The following is an 18,496-nucleotide window of genomic DNA, read 5'->3' as shown; positions in this document are numbered from 1 at the left end:
ACATTTCAAACAGCTATAATAAATACTCTAAAGGGTGTTTTGAGCTGAAACTTTACAGACACATTTTGGGGGAACAAAAGAAACAAAAAAGGGGTAACCTATGTGCCCTTTAATAAAAATGAAAAATCTGAAAAATCACAAGTACATAAGTATTCACAGCCTTTGCTCAGTGTTTTGTTGATGCACCTTTGGCAGCAATTACAGCCTTATGCCTTTTTGAATATGATGCTACAATCTTGACACACCTGTTTTTGGGAATTTTTGCCCATTCCTCTTTGCAGTACCTCTTAAGCTCTAACAGGTTGGATGGGGATTGACAGTGTACAGCCATTTTCAGATCTCTCCAGAGATGTTTAATAGGATTTAGGTCTGGGCTCTGGCTGGGCCACTCAATGACTTTCACTGAGTTGTTGTAAAGTCATTCCATTGATATTTTGGCAGTGTACTTTGGGTCATTGTCCTGCTGGAAGATGAACTCTCACCCCATTCTGAGGTCAAGAGCACTTTGAAGCAGGTTTTCGTTCAGGATGTCTCTGTACATTGGTGCATTCATCTTTCCCTCTATCCTGACTAGTCTTCCAGTTCCTGCTGCTGAAAAACATCCCCACAGCATGATGCTGCCACCACCATGCTTCACTTTAAGGATGGTATTAGCCTGGTGATAAGTGCTGCCTGGTATTCTCCAAATGCAACACCTGGCATTCACTCCAAAGAGTTCCATTTTAGTCTCATCAGACCAGAGAATTTTGTTTCTTATGGTCTGAGAGTCCTTCAGATACTTTTTGGTACAACTGTACAGGCCTGATTGGTGGATTGCTGCACAGATGGTTGTTCTTCTGTAAGGTTCTCCTCTCTCCACAGAAAAACGCTGGAGCTCAGACAGAGTGACCCCCGGGTTAAAGATCACCTCCCTGACTAAGGCCCTTCTCCCCTGATAATGTAGCTTATATGGCCAGCCAACGCTAGGAAGAGTCCTGGTTCCAAACATCTTCCACTTACAGATGATGGAGGCCACTGTGCTCATTGGAACTTTCAGAGCAGTAGAAAATTTTCTGTAACCTTCCCCAGCCTTGAGACATTCCTGTCTCGGAAGTCTACAGACAATTCTGTTGTCTTCATGCTTGGTTTGTGCTTTGGCATACACTGTCAATCCTGGGACCTTATATAGACAGGTGCATGCCTTTTCAAATCATGTCCAATTAACTGCAAATACCACAGGTGAACTCCAATTAAGCTGCTGAAACCTTTTAAGAATGATCAATGGAAACAGGATGCACCTAAGCTCAATTTAGAGCTTTACAGCAAAGGCTGTGAATACATATGTACATGTGATTTTCCAGTTTTTATTATTATTATTATTTTTTAATTTGCAACTATTAAAAAAAAAAACTTTTTTCACATTGTCATTATGGAGTATTGTGTGCAGAATTTTGAGGGAATGAATTAATCTAATCCATTTTGGAATAAGGCAGAAACATTAAAAATATGTGGAAAAGGTGAAGCACTAGGAATGCTTTCCAGATGCACTGTATTAAATACTATCCGTTCCATATAGTTTATGTGCTATAATTGGATCCCAAATACATCTGCAAACCCAAATAATATGAAAAAAGATTCACTTGTTTTGTTTTTTCTGTCAGAACAGCATGTAAAGATGTATGATAATGGTCTATGGAATATTTTGAAATTTTGTTTTACATATGTTTTATTTAAACTGTATATGTTGTTTGTAGATAAAAATTAGAACACTACCAAAAAAACAAAAAAAAAAAAACTCCAAAAAAAACACATGGTTGATGTTGTACATCTGAAATAGGAGAAAGGGCTAACTGGGCCATGATAAACCAGCCAAACACTGACCCCAGGGGACTGAGTCATCAACCTGACCTCCTGCCACCACTGTTGACCTCTCTGTCCCTTCCATCAAAAAGAACCTGCTCAGGAAACACTCTCTGCATGGAAGTAGGAGGAAAAAAACTGTGTGTGCTCTTGTGCATTAAAAAAACATTATTCCAAAAATTACTGCATTTACTTTTTTGACCTTAGATATCAGCAAGGATGTCATAATAGAAGCGAATTTTTTTTGCAAAATTTTACATTCATTTGATATTATGACAGCTAGAGCCGTACACCTCTCTCTTCCACAATGTATTTACATACACCTACACAGTCCTCATGACTCAACAAAACTAGATCAGTCTCGCTGTAATCAACAAAGCTGTCTACATTGCGAACCCGGTCAGGCAAACAACATAAATGCAAATTGAACAAAAGTGACATTGTAGACATGCAAAGATTACAGACGTCCTGATTTGTTCATGTTTTTGAAAGAAGTCTATATTCCTGTTATTATTCCTGTCATTCAGAGCGGAATTTCAGATCATTACTCTTATCCAGGCTTCAGTGTCACATGATACTTCAGAAATCATTCTAATATGCTGATTCAATCATCAAGAAACTTTTCTGAATATCTGTATTTTGTAATAATACATTTTAATATATATATACTTAACTTATATTCATTACAACACATTAAATTAAAAGTCACAGTGCAGACATATATACCGCTACAAAAGACTCAAATTAATGCTGCTATTTTGCACTTCTGAAAAGTAACATGTATTATGATTTCCATAAATAAATGAATCATAAAAATCCATATTCAGCTTTTAATTATTGATACAAAGCAGCACCAATAATAGCTTGCCATACTGGAGGAGCATATCAGGATATTAAAATGATTTCTGAAGGATCATGTGAAACTGTAAACTGGAGGAATACATTACAAATTTTAATATCTGCATTAATATTAATCTAAATTATAATAAGAGTTTTGAATAACTAACTAAATTAAAAAAAATGTCACGTCCTTTATAGTTTATATTTGGATATTATATTTCATTATGTTATATACTTATTATATACTTATCGGCCACTTTATTAGGTACACCTGCCCAACTGCTTGTTAACGCAAATTTGTAATCAGCCAATCACATAGCAGTAACTCAATGCATTTATGCATGTAGACATGGTCAAGATGATCTGTTGCTGTTCAAACAAAGCATCAGAATAGGGAAGAAAGGTGATTTAAGTGACGTTGATGGTTGTTGGTGCCAGATGGGCTGGTCTGAGTATTTCAGAAACTGCTGATCTACTGGGATTTCATGCACAACCATCTCTAGGGTTTACAGAAAATGGTCTGAAAAAGACACAATATCTTGTGAGCAGCAGTTCTGTGGGCACAAATTAATTTCCAGAGGCAGAGGAGAATGGTTAGATTGGTTCGAGCTGATAGAAAGGCAACAGTAACTCAAATAACCAACTGATGGCTACTTCTAGCAGGGTAATGCACCATGTCATAAAGTGTGAATCATCTCAGACTGGTTTCTTGAACATGACAATGAGGTCACTGTACTTAAATGGCCTCCACAGTCACCAGAACAAAATCCAGTAGAGCACCTTTTGGGGTGTGGTGGAAAGGGAGATTTGCATCATGGAAGTACAGCCGACAAATCTGCAGCAACTGTGTGATGCTATCAAGTTAATATGGACCAAAATCTCTGAGGAAAATTTCCAGTACCTTGTTGGTTCTATACCACAAAGGGTTAAGACAGTTCTGTAGGCAAAATGGGGTCCAACCCGGTACTAGTAAGGTGTCTAATAAAGTTGTCTGTGAGTGTATTACATAATACTAAAATTATGTGAATTTTATTTGACTCATTCCTACATTACACTAAAGGCAGAAACTGTTTAACTTTTTTACATTCAGAACGGTATCCAAATGTAACACTGTATTTACAGTTCAATTTATAGGTCATACAAAAATAAACCTATTTGTTTCCCATATAGTCCAAAAGACACCTCAAATCCATCACAAATGCAAACATTCAGATTGGGCAACGTTTACAGAGTTTCAATTTAATCCTGTCAACAACAAAACAAACTGCAACCATTAGTGCCAGAAACAAACGAGATGGTAATCCTGCCAGCAACTCAAATCTTTCCTTTCCAGAAACTTCACAATAGACAATCCATCAACCTACCGTAACGGTCTCATTCCCTTTGATAACTGCACTGTGTGTTTGTGTACGTGTTTATACATGAGCATGTGTGTGTGAAACAAAGAGAAAGAAGAGCTGGGGAGTAATGGGGACAGAACTCAAAGCCAGCTGCGCTCTGTCATGTGCAGAAGCGACCGCAGATGAATAGAGGACAGAGGAAGACAGATTTGTGTGCATGTGTATGTGTGAATGAATGCTTTGAGTGGGCATGCAGGACCACAGGAGCTGTCAGAACCGAAGCACACACGTTGCACCACCACTTCATATTTATGTAAGAACGTTTTAATGGTCTCAGGCTTGGCTACTTAAAAGGTAATTACAATAATTATCAAAAAGAAAAAAAAAATCCCTCGGTTGGTTTGACATGGTGAGTGGCTCATTTGAGGTACAGCACTCAGTGGAAATCCAGTACATTTCTCTGAAAACTTTACTTGTCTTTGAATGAGCGAGGATTATGAGTCATTTGATAGGAGATATGGAGAGACTCGTTTCCAGTTCTGAGTAACATAACCATGTTTTAATCTCAAGTAATGCTTTGTTTAGCATGGCACACTGGTCGAACTACTTGTTCTACGAACAACTTATGACTATACATAAAAATAATTTAATGAGAAAATACAAGTCTGCAACATCAAGCAACATAACAAATGGCTTTTTACGGAAAACTAAATCAATGGAAGTGAATAAGAGCAGAAGTCCTGGGTCAATAAGTTTCCATAACATCAAATTTAGGGGTTCTTTATGCAACCAAGCACATGCATTTCAAGATTTCTTTTTAAAAACTAAATGTAGACATACAGAGAGAGACTCTTTTTCCAGTTCTGAGTAACATTTTAATCTGAAGTAAATCTTTGTCCAGCATGTTACAGTACTATCAGGTAACCTGTAACTGACTACGTGCATACTGTGGGGGCCTGTTGCTAACATTCAACAACAATCAAAGACCGTGATATAACATACTGTGCTGTCTGTACATTTAAATGAAGGCAAGTGCTGAATAGATCTCTTAACAGGAGTGTTATAATGGCGCCTGAAGTTTTTGTTCTTAACCTGTGTTGGCCTCTCTCAGAGAGAGACTTGAGCCTACGCGTTCACTTCCCTCTGAATAACACCCTGTCATTAGCATAGCGATTAGAAGCATGAGCAAGGGGAGACTTTCTTTAGCTGTCAATCAAATGAACGCTTATTGTGAAGTTTTAGATTCCACAGGTGCATTTTTATATGAAAAAGGAGAGCGTGCTCCAACCCCAACAACACTATACTAGCACAGAGCTTTTTAAACAGTGGGAAACAAGGGAATGGATGCTATGTAGGGGATCCACTGTATGGAGAAACAATCCAATTTATTTATCTATTCATTTTTGTTTTAAGCATTTTATGTAAAATAATTACTAAAAACATTTCCATTTTTATATTTTAATAACAAAACTCTAGGATGATGAGATAATATTAATTATTTTGTTATTATTAAATATGATTCAATGTTATATAAATATATTTAATATTAACAAAATAATTAATGTTAATTATTAGATTATATTGATTAAATTACATTTAAAAGTAAAAAAAACACTGAAATAAAAAATGAATACATAGGAAAAACATAACTGACGCTAAATGTAGCATTCAAATATTAATGTTTCATAGTATGAATTGAGTAATTTTGCACAATTGGAGTTACATAGTATTTTATTTAAAGATAAAAGCCCAAACTCCAAATTTAGGGTTGATTTCTGAATTTTTTCATTCCATTAAACACTTGTATTTTAGCAATTTTTCCCAAACAAACTTTGAGTGACCACAAATTTAGCATCAGAAAGGACTACATAGACTCTCACCAACTAAAATCGCATTAATCTGAGGTTACTATAGCAACAGCACAGCACACTGCTCAAACCCTGTCTATTAGTATCATCTAAAGGAGATTTTTTTTTTTTTACTTTGATTAGCTTTTTTTGATTTTCTCTCACTTGTTTATTCTTAAAACTAAAGACAATAATATTCAGCATATAAAAACTAGTTTTGATGTCTCATGCACTATTGCTTCAAGTAAATTTATCTTGTTTACAAAACTTTTAATGAAAAGATATAAAGTCAATTTTAATAAATCATCATTTTATGAACCTGGTTCAAGTTGGGCTTTTGGGTTTACAGCACAGAGCAGCAGAAATGCACTGGGTTTAAGAGTGATTTTTGTCATACTTCATTAGTGTGGTCAGGGTGAACTTCAAGTTAGCTAACTAAAAAGTAAAGTAGCACATTTTAAAACATATGAGATAATATAGGGAAGGAGCAAATGGAATAAAATAAAAAATAAATAAAATACAATATAAAAATAAATAAAAATCTAAAACTAAATAAAATCTAAAATAAAAACTAAATAAAATCTAAAACTAAAAATCTAAAACAACACTAAATAAAAACTAAAACAAAATAAACTACAAAAAAACTTAAAATCTAATTAAATCTAAAACTACATAAAATCATAAAATAAAATCTAAAACAAAATAAAATCTAACAAAACAAAATCTAAAACTAAAATAAAAAACAATTCAAATCTAAAATTAAAATCTAAAATAAAATTAAATCTAAAACTACAAATCTGAAACAAAACTAAATTAAACCAAATCTAAAACTAAATAAAATCTAAAACTAAAAAGCAAAAAGAAAACTAAATCTAAAACTAAAATCTAAAACAAAAATTACATAAAATCTAAAAATAAATAAAATCTTTAAAGATCTTAAGGATTAAATCCTTAATGTTTAAATGACATTAAATTGACTTACCATTCACAAACCCTCCACTTGTTCCAAACATTTATGACTCTTTTTCAACTGGGCACAAAATATATTTTAAAGTATTTTGGTATTGACATCCATAAAGTAGTAAAAAGAAAGAAAAGAAAGATAACCTCAAACAGGTTTGGAACAAGTGGAGGTTGAGTAAATGATATACTTTACAGTTTTAGGTGAGCTATCCCTTAAAGAGCAAAACAAGTTTAAAAGTTTGCCTAAATTTAAAATAAATATGAAAACGTGATCTGGTAAGCATCAATCATGTCAAGTCTAGCAGAGTGCTCAACTAGCAAAATACAACAAGCACGATTGTTTCAGAGAGAGATCAAACACTACTAGGCAACAGTAAATGGTATACAGCACACAAGCATCTTCTGGTCCAAGTTTTGAATTAGTCTGAACCATGGTTTTATTTGGCATATACATGGGTCCAAACTCACAGCTGACAATGTTTGTATATGGTGGAGGAGGAGGAGGATGTATGTATTGTATTGTTCATCAAAATGGCACTTGTACTTATTCTTAATACTGCAACCTATATAAAAAAAGAGCCCCCAGGCTGCTGTGAATGCACTTAGGACAATGTGCCGAGGCTGTGGATTAAAGGTAATAATGTTGTAAATAATGTTCAGTTTCTTGCACAGAGCAAACGTTTTGCTTTAGTGACACCTCAAGGCATCATCAGGAGATATGGGTATTACTTTTTATTTTGCCTGTATATAGTTGGGTTTCCATTACCCTGTGTTGATGCACCTTTGAAGTATCGCAGAAACAACCGATAGAAACACTCAATTCTTAATAAACATCCCTAAGAAAGTTTTGATATTTGCTTGAGGTGGTATTGGATTATGCGAATGATGATTTGCATTATAGAAGCTTGATTTCTGCTCTTTCCACTTTTGAGGTTGAAAGGTCATTTCTACGTTTTAACAAAGTGACTTGTATTGAAATTTCAGTAGTTTGAAATAGTATAAGAAATAATCTAGAAAGAAATATGTCTGTAAAATAACAGAAAATGTACTGGCAGTTTATTACAAGGTTTTAATAAGGTTAAAAGCTGTTGTAAGAAAGATCAAGGTCCCATAATGCAACTCATTCATTCATATTCCTTGAGCTTAAGTCACTTTTTTATCATTGCCACAGCGGAATGAACTGTCAAATATTCCGGCATATGTTTTACGCAGCCGATGCCCTTCCAGCAGCGAACCCAGCACTGGGAAAGTACACACACACACTCATACACTAAGGCCAATTTTTGTTTACCAATGAAATTCACCTATACTACAAGTCTTTGGACTTGTGGGGGAAAATCGGAGCACCCGGAGGAAACCCACACGAACACAGGGAGAACATGCAAACTCCCCACAGAAATGCCAACTGACCCAGTCGGGACTTGAACCAGCGACCTTCTTGCTGTGAGGTGACATAGCTAACCACTGTGCCACTGAATGACAAAATATGAAAAACTACTAATTTATGGATATTATTTTTACAGTACAACACCAAAACACCACGGATCTTCATCTGAAACCTGGCTCAGCTCTGTGCAACTGCAACTGTTGTTAGAAGATTGCTGATTTAATATCACAAGAAATGTCACCACTGCACTCCAAATCATCTCAACTGTACAGTACGTGATAAACCCCACCCCTCCCTCACCATTATAAATTCATCAATGAATTAAAAAGCACAGTCAAAAATCTGGAGGAACTGATGTTCAAAGTGTGCCACATGGACGTTTCGGCTTTTGTTTTGCTCTCATAAACACAGGTAGTTTCCAGATGGTCCTTGCCGCTTCTTAGTGGCTTCCGCTCAGATCAAAGGAATGGAAAATTAGCCTAGCAGCAGCTCTTCTGATATTACAAATTACACCGGCACATATTCTCATGCATATCCACACACTTTCCCAGCTGGAAACTATCCAGAATGAGAAGACGGGGAAGCACAAATGACAAACACTCACAGCTCATCATCTCACTGTCAATTCTGTTAACCTTTTCCCTAGAAACAGGTTTCTTCGGTTACCTTTTCCCTCATTTCTGAAGAGCTGCTGGAAAAACAGAAACTGCAGTTACCTCTGGCATCTTGCACAACAGTGTTCTTTTTCAGTGAGGATCTCTTTCTTTGTTGACATTATCTGTCTTTTTGAAGGGCTAACATATCAAAGTTTCCTCGTGGACATTTGCCTCCCTGTGATTGCCAGTGAGGGGGTCACAGCGTGCGCCTGCAGCTGTGATTTCAGAAGAAACAGCCTCATGCTGACTAAAGCACAAAACAGAGCATCAAAACAACACCTTTCTCATCAGGAGACAAGCCAAAGACATCTGCTCAAACGCCCGGAAAATGACACCCTGCATAAAGATGACTTCGCATAATTGCTCAATATTCCATCCATACTCAGTGCGTATGCATTAACTTTAACATTCTGGCTGATAAACAGATCATTCTTTTATATTTTTATGCCATGTTGTAAAATCAAGCACACACACACACACACACCAGATAATTACAGCATTTTAATGTAATCGCTAATTAGTGATAAAATAGAATACACAGACAATTACTTTAATATTATGGGTAATTAGCAATAACTTTAAAGGGCACCTCATCTTTTGTAAGCTGTTTGGACAAAATTGTGTAGGTATAGTGTGTCCACAGTCATATTGAACTGATATAAACACAATAAGTCTCTTTTTTTATTTTCTGACGTTAATATAGGAGCCAAATCCCTCCCATTTTGAGGCCCAATCATCATCTAATGTGATCAAGAGCGAGTTTTAAACATTTTTAAAACAGTGCATGTTTGAAATAAATGACAGTGATTTTAATGTATTTTAATACCCCTGCATGTCAGTACAATTACAAAGGAAGATGCTTCAATCCGTGTTTGTGGATGTAAAATCAGGTTTATTTTGTACATTGACATAACGGATATCCATACAGTAGTGGGTATTAATGTGTATCCTGTCACGTTTGCTGTGCAAAATGGTGCACAGTTAATTGTGCGTGATGTTTGTGTCTATGTGTAAGTGCGTGAACTTTGTAATGACATTGTGTGTGACTCACCGTTGCAGAATTAACTCCACTACAAATACATTAAATAATCATTGGGAAAGTTCTTCTGTAGTATTTTGCACAAATGTTACACGAGATCTGCCTTCCTTCATGTCTGTGACTGTGCTGTTCATCTGATACAGCTGAGGCAGAGATTGAGACATGTGGGAAAGGTAGGCGGGAAGAACTAGCATTAAAGGCACAGGCAACAAAAACAGCTACATATTGTTCAGAGCAGAAAATTCTAATGTTCTGAAAGGTAAAATAAATAATCGGATGGGTGTTTTGAGCTGAAACTCTACAGGTACATTCTAGAGACACAAAAGACTTATATTAAATCTTGAAAAAGGGCTAAAATAGGTGCCATTTAAAGAGAATAAAAAATAATTATTTCAATGTTCTTTATAATAAAATAAAACAATAATCAGACAAATTACAGCATTAGAATATTATAGCTAAATAATAAAACACAACGCACATTATGGGTAATAAGTAATGTAACACTATTGTGTCGTTGCACCAAATGTGTTTGATGGGATGTTGTTCAGAGGATTCTTTCAAAATAAACCCTGATGTACAGCAGTAAATGCGTGTGTGTCTTGTTATTACAATGATATTTACTCCATATCTAATAAGCATTTTCTGTACAAATTTAGCAAATATATTATTTTTAAGCTTCCCATATAAAAACAAATAGCTACAATGACTACAACTAGCTACAAAAAATATGCTTACAAGCATCAATAAAGAACTGCTTTTGAACCAATAGGACTTTATTCAACATTGACTGATTTTGGCACTAATATCTGTTACTAGCTTACTGGAGCTTCTATTGCGATTGTTGTTTTCATCTGACCTTGTGATTTCATGCAGTTAATAAACAAACGGTTATTATTGGTCTGTTATGTCAATTATTTTCATGTTAAAGCTGATTTGCTAATCTATGAGACAAAAAACAACAGATAAATATTAGTGATATTAGCATCAAATATTCATGCAATAAATACCTCAGGGAATCTTTAGAAAGGAAAAAACAATCATTTTAGGCAACTACTGATATAACTGTAAAACATCAGGCATTTGTGAAAGTCTCACAAGAAATGTTTCTTTGTATAAAATCCTCTAAGCTGTTTAGCAGAATTCATGTGAATGGGTCTGTTTCTGGACATCCTTAAGTGTCTGTCTTCTCATTTCAGGCAGCTCTGCTTTACTTTATTCACACAGGTCTTCCCTCCACTTTAAAGTGCTAATCGTGTACTCTCTTGACTGCTTTTTTAGCTTCAGTAAAAGAAACTGCAGCAAAAATTACAGTCAATGTGGAAATTAGCTCACTGTTACAACACAGTACTGGGCAAGAGGAGGAGGGAAAAAAAGGAAGAATACAAAATATTTCTTCACTTTGGCAGTTGTTGGTGACTTACCACCGTGGTTGTAAAGAATTGGCACAGCACAGCCCTAACAAAACAATTCTTGAGACTTTATGGGGACAATTACATTTTTTTTGGTTCAGTCCACTTTAATTTGTTAACTTGATAAATTTGTGTTGGGGCAACATGAATGAATTGTGTAGAACCCTGTGTATTCTTTTTACAGTGTAGTGCATGCATTAACTAACATTAATGGATTTATTTTATATAATTACATTTCAATATAATATTTTTAATAGTTTAAAATTATCAGCTAACTTATGGATAGACCTCAGTTAAGATATACATTTAAATATTTACATTAAATTTACAAATCATTTAAAATTACTCTTGTTTGGAAACAATTAATATAATAATGAAATGAGATATACATTTCATATATATATATATATATATATATATATATATATATATATATATATATATATATATATATATATATATATATATATATATATATATATATATCATTCTATAAAGATGTCTTATCTTGAACAGAGAAGTGAATTGCTGACTCTCAAATAAAATGACTCTCTCATGTTTCGTGATTGGCTGTTTGCTGCACGTGTCACACTTTCATATGCAAGCAGTCCAGAGTTAATAACAAAAATCTGGCTTAAGCGCCTAGTTACATTTACATTTAGTCATTTAGCAGACGCTTTTATCCAAAGCGACTTACAAATGAGGACAAGGAAGCAATTTACACAACTATAAGAGCAACGATGAATAAGTGCTATAGGCAAGTTTCAGGTCTGTAAAGTCTATGAAGGAAAGCATTGGTAATTTTTATCGTTTTTTTTTTTTTTTTTTTTTGAGTACAGTTAGTGGTATATCCAGAGAGGCAATTGCAGATTAGATTGTGAAGTGGAGACTAAATAGTTGAGTTTTTAGTCATTTCTTGAAAACAGCAAGTGACTCTGCCGTTCTGATGCAGTTAGGGAGTTCATTCCACCAACTGGGCAGATTAAACGCGAGAGTTCGGGAAAGTGATTTCTTTATTTGGGATGAAACCACGAGGCGACGTTCATTCACAGAACACAAGTTTCTAGAGGGCTCATAAATCTGCAGAAGAAGGAGCAAAGCCAGAAGTCGCTTTGTAGGCAAACGTTAGAGCTTTGAATTTGATGCGAGCAGCCATTGGCAGCCAGTGCAAATGGATGAGCAGCGGAGTGACATGTGCTCTTTTAGGTTTACAGAGAAAGTTTATATCAAGCTTTGTTAAATCACTTAACCAAACAAATCCAACCTGGTTAAGATCAGGTTTTGTCAGCATGAAACCTACTTCGCAAACCTGAATTTTGTTCAACTCATTTTGTGCAACAGGCCTCCACTCGTCGATGCAGTCAACTCTAAAATAAATACCCATGCCTCCTGACGACACATACTGGGGTCTTATGATGCAGAACTATTAATCAGTGTAAGAAATTCAATATTCACAGTTTATTGCCTGCATGTCCAATTGATGAACAAATCCTGCTTTTGAATTGTGTAAAAAATCTGTGTATCTGCCTGAGGGTTTATTGCCAACACACTACATGTTCCAAAGTGAAATCTTATGAATTTGTCTGACACTAGCTTAGATGTGAAATTAAACAATATACATCATCCTTTGTGTCTTTCTGTTCATTTCTTTATGAACTCAGCACTTGAATGGTCTAAATCACAGGTGTCAAACTCAGTTCCAAAAGGGCCGCAGCTCTGCACAGTTTAGTTCCAACCCTAAATAAACACACCTGATCAAACTAATTGAGTCCTTCAGGCTTGTTTGAAACCTACAGGTAAGTGTGTTGGAGCAGGGTTGGAACTAAACTGTGCAGGGCTTCGGCCCTTTTGGAACCGAGTTTGACACCCCTGGTCTAAATAAATGTTGATTTATGTGTATATAAAAAGTCAAGTTGATGAAAGACTTATGATTTGAACTTTATTTGGTATATATGCTTTAGAAATTAAAACTATCTTTATTGGGTGCTTTGTGTCTGCACTATAACTGATCATGTGAACTAACAAGTAAATCAATTGTTTAAACCAGCTTTTTTTGTTCAAAAGAACTGGTTTGCAGAAAAAAAACTGCACTTCCTTGTTTTCCTGAGACTATGGATTACATGTAAAAAGGTTCCATTTCTTGTACAAATTAATCGTTTTTCATCAAAAGATTCCAATATTCAATCAAGAGCAACAAATGCTGATTTTGTGTTGCAGTTGCACTTTACGTTTTATGACAATGTGCGGTTAGCTACTAACTTGACATTTTATGACTATAAATTATGATCACGATTTCAACTCAATTTTCTATTGAATACAAATGCATCTTACATATCTTGATGGTCTTAGTGAGAGTAAATCAACTGTAAATGCTCATTTTTTGGGAGAACTATCCATTTGAGCCAAGCAAAAACACCAATTGTGTTCTTCTGCATTTTATTTTAAAATTGAACTATCCCTTTAACATCCAAGCTAAACCTTAAGCTGAATTTCAATGAATGATAATACTTTTTAAAATTATAATCTTTTTTCAAAGCTATTTTATGCCTATAAAACTCCATGTGTCATATGGGACTCTTTTATCACACTTTGTGCTTTTTTAAATTCTTTTTTAAGCTTGACAGCCTTTGATCACCATTCACTTTCATTATTAACTCTCAAACATGACTGGTTTTGCGTTCAAGAAGAGAAGGAAAATCCTACATGTACTGTATATCATCAAGCTACTAATTCAAAGCCACTTTTAAAAACCTTGACATTTTTTGTGGCACTTTTATATCTAGCAGAAACAAACACATTCTTGACCACTTTCTACAGTGCAGTCAAGTCCACAGATTTGGAGTATATCATTAACTTTGATTTTCTAAGACAATAGCCAAAAGAGCAGGACATTATAAAAGAGCAGAGGACAGAAGTTACGCAGTCAGCGCTCAGCTGCTGCACTGAGACACAACTCATTTTAATGAAGCCAGTGAAAGACATAAAAAAAGACTCCGGCAGCAATATGGTGCACTTCTTTTGTACATGAACATGCAGCAAAATGAAGAATAAACCTCATGCAGTCCAATTTGATGAACAATATTCTCTTCAGGCCTTCAAATTGCCTGAGTGGCAGCAGCAGAATGGGATTGTAAACACTCACAAAATGTCAATCAAACTGCAAATATTGCTGTATTGATGGAAAACGAGTGTTAAATGTGTGTGCAATGAGTCTGTGTGTTCTCACCTGCCATGTTCAAGTTCCCTCCTCACAGCATTGGAAAATGCCTGGTAAGATGCGAGTACCGGTTATTCTGGAAAATACTGAATCACCTGCCTAGGTAATATTTCACAAATAGTGTGTGTGAGGAGGAAGAAGTGTGTGCGCATGTGTGCATGTGGTGATGAAATAAGGTATTTAGTGTCTGACAGAGCACACTAAGGTGGGTTGTATCAAATTTAAATAATATGGGTTTATGCATCACCTGTGTGAGCATGCATACAATTTCGATGCGCCAAGGTCAACAGTTTCCATCTTGCTGTATAGTCTGAACTTGGTGACCTTTAAGGTTTATAATATGATGGATGTGACACAAGCAGCAGCTGTAATGTGTTCTCCGTCAATCTCCAAGCCCTGCAGAATGCATTGCAGGCACAATCTTTTGAGGCCACTATAATTCTCCCTTCCTGTGTCTGTAATGGTTTTATTGAGTGAAACACACTTCATTGAGCGGCTCAGAAAAGCGAAATGGTCAAGTATTGTCTGCTGTGTAATGCATGTTGTCCTTCAGGTAATACTTATCGATGCCATTAACCATCTGTGAATGAATTGAATGGACATCAAAATGCATTAGTTAAAAGTCTTCAGTCTTTAGTTAAAAGTTCAGTTAACAACATTAGCAAATGATCTATCTATCTATCTATCTATCTATCTATCTATCTATCTATCTATCTATCTATCTATCTATCTATCTATCTATCTATCTATCTATCTATCTATCCTTTCATCTATCCATCCATTCATTTGAGGATAAGTACACTTATCCTTTCATCCATCTTCATATCGATCCATCCATCTATTTATTGGTCCATCCATCCATCTGTCTATCCCCCCCCCCATGTATTGGTCTATTCACTTCTCATCTATTTATCAATCCATTCACCAAATTGTACAATTTAGCCATTTACTCCTCCCTCCTTTCATTTGACAAACATCCACCTATTTATTCAATTCAATTCAATTCAGCTTTATTTGTAAAGCGCTTTTACAATGTAGATTGTGTCAAAGCAGCTTCACATAAATGGTCATAGTAACTGGAACAGTGTGGTTCAGGTTTTAGTGTTTAAGTTCAGTTCAGTTCAGTTTAGCTCAGTTCAGTGTGATTTAATCATTACTGAGAGTTCAAACACTGAAGAGCAAATTCATCGATGCGCAGCTCTACCAATCCTGAACCATGCAAGGCAGTGGCGACAGCGGAGAGGGAAAAAAAACTTCACCTGATATTTATCCATTCATCCATCGGTCCATCCATCTATCCATTGGTATATTCATCCATCTGTCTATACACCCATTTATCCATGAATTTATTTGTCCATTAATGTATCAAGTGTTCCTTAACCTATCAATTTAACTTTTTGTACATCCACCTATTTACTGTATTCATCCATCTTTTTCTCCTTCCCTCCATCCAACCATCTATCCATACAATAGTTAAATCTATCTATTTGATTCCTCAACCCATGTATTCATCTGTTGGTCTATGCACCTATTGATACATCCTTTGATTTGTTCCTCTATCTATCCATCCATCTGTCCATGCATCTATCTTTTTGTTTACTTATCCATCCATCCATCCATCCATCCATCCATCCATCTGTCCAACCTCCATCTAACAATCTATCCATACATTGGTCTATCCACCCATTTATCCATCAATCAATTTATTAAATCCATCCATCAATTTGTCCATCATTCTATCTATCCATTCATTTATCCATTCATTGATTTCACCTATTTATTCATCCATCTATTTGTTCCTCCATCCATTCATTCATCTGTTGGTCCATCCACCTATTTATTCAATCTATTTGTTCCTCCATCCATCTATCCTACATCCAACCATCTATCCATACATTGGTATATCTACCCATTTATCCATCCATCCATCCATCCATCCATCTCTTCATTTATTCATTCATCTGTTAGTCCCTCCACCTTTTTATCTAGAGTAATTATCATCTGTTAGTCGCTCCATCTTTTTATCTAGAGTAACTATCAATCCATCCATTCCTCCTTTTTTTGCTATAACCACCTATTTATTTATCTATCCACTATATTGAATAACTTACAAGGAATGCATATTGTGCTATATATCTATTAAGCCAAGATTTTTGCTGTCATCGAATGTGTGTGTGTAATGACAAAAATTGCATACACACACACACGCACGCACGCACACACACACACGCGCACACAAACGCGCACACACACATGCGCACACACACACACACACACACGCGCACACACACGCGCACACACACGCGCACACACACGCGCGCGCACACGTGCACACACACACACACGCGCACACACACACGCACACACACGCGCACACACACACACGCACACACACACGCGCACACGCGCACACACGCGCACACACACGCGCACACACACGCACACTAATAACATGTCTAATTAAATCCTCGGCAACACCATCGCAATTACTACAATGATATTATATGCTTTGTAATTATGACAACAACAATGCAGCTCCTTTCAGAGCCATTTCACCATAAACATACAGGGTAAAGCACACAGTTACTCTGGCCAAAGAAAAGGGAAATGGATCTGGAGTATCCTGGAGCCCTTGCTTTGGTTTGTATCACCATAATGGCTGATGACAAACCGGAGGTCAGGCCTTTTATGACAACAGTCTTAATAACACACCCTGATGCACAAGCAAATGAAAAACGTCTGTGGAGGATACGTCGTATCACTAAACTTAGTTTCTGCCTTTTTCAGATTTTGCAGCATATGGTATAAATGTGTGAAAGTAGTGGCAATATATTTGTTGAGGTGTAGAACTGTCTTGATACTACAGTACTTGTGACGGTGAATACTTGAAGGAAATAAATTGGTCAGACTGTGTTTGGGTTTTGAGTGTTAAAGAATACCTTATAAAGATTTACTTATGATTAAAATAAACAGTTTTGTTTATTTTTTTTTAAGTCTGTAATTTATGCAAAAGGCGTATTAATCAATTGATTTTATGGCAAAAACTTTTACAGTACATGCATGTTTTCTTGCACTGCATATGATAATTTATTCCCAGAAAGCACTAAAGTCACGTTCAAAATTACAAGATGATTAGTTAAAAGCATTTCAAAATGCACCTGCACAGTTTTGCATTTCGTGACTTTTGGTAAAATAACACACCATTTTCCAGTCATACATTTCATCATTAAGTGCTGTTGAGTCTCGTATCATAAGCCAAGTGTCTTGTCACACCAGCATGCACCATTTATATTGTGTGGTAACAGAGAATATGCATTATACAGATGACAAAACATTACAAATACCATATAATTAACATTCTACTTCAAATGGTGAGCAAGGTTTTATTAGTCATTACTGAGTCACTACTTAGCTAGGAACATGTAGGCTATAAGGGTGCAATGTTTATTGTCTATGGTAATGACATGCAGTTTTGCAAATTACAGTACAATAAAAGCCCAATAAAAACACACAATAACTTAAACACACTGAAACACAAAATAAATGCACTTGGCTGCAGCAACAGAAGGTTGTTGGTGTGCCTTTTTACAGTATTAGACAGACAAATGTCTTCTTATTACTATTTTAAAATGAAGTTGCGTGATTATTTATAACAATATAAAAATTTTACTAATAATACTGACAACATTTATTTCAAATTCATTCATTTGCTTTTCAGCTTAGTCCCTTTATTAATCTGGGGTCCCCACAGCGGAATGAACCACTAACTTATCCAGCACATGTTTTACGCAGCGGATGCCCTTGCAGCTGCAACCCATCTATGGGAAGCATCCTTACTTACACACTTATACACTACGGACAATTTAGCCTACCAAATTCACCTGTACCACATGTCTTTGAACTGTGGGGGAAACCGGAGCACCAGGAGGAAACCCACGCAAACATGGGGAGAACATGCA

General features: G+C 35.7%; 1 protein-coding gene across 35 annotated transcripts in view; it reads right to left on the bottom strand.

Annotated features, from left to right (window-relative positions):
* slc8a1b (solute carrier family 8 member 1b) overlaps positions 1 to 18,496 on the bottom strand; it is a 200,561-nt gene that overhangs the window by 153,870 nt on the left and 28,195 nt on the right. For 4 of the 35 annotated variants that reach the window (XR_015512829.1, XR_015512823.1, XR_015512818.1 and 1 more), the window contains exon 1: positions 14,547 to 14,710. The exons of 26 other annotated variants lie outside the window; for them this stretch is intronic. The gene's annotated coding sequence lies outside the window, so the exon portion shown is untranslated. Of the gene's footprint in view, positions 1 to 14,546; positions 14,734 to 18,496 lie in introns of those variants that run through there. 5 more of the 35 variants (XR_015512834.1, XR_015512820.1, XM_087289640.1 and 2 more) reach the window with 2 other exon arrangements.

This window comes from Danio rerio, chromosome 17, assembly GCF_052040795.2.
Source record: "Danio rerio strain M-AB ecotype USA chromosome 17, GRCz13ab, whole genome shotgun sequence".
NCBI lineage: Eukaryota > Metazoa > Chordata > Actinopteri > Cypriniformes > Danionidae > Danio > Danio rerio.
Note: the sequence above shows the minus strand (reverse complement) of the source record. Positions and strands in the feature narration are given on the sequence as shown.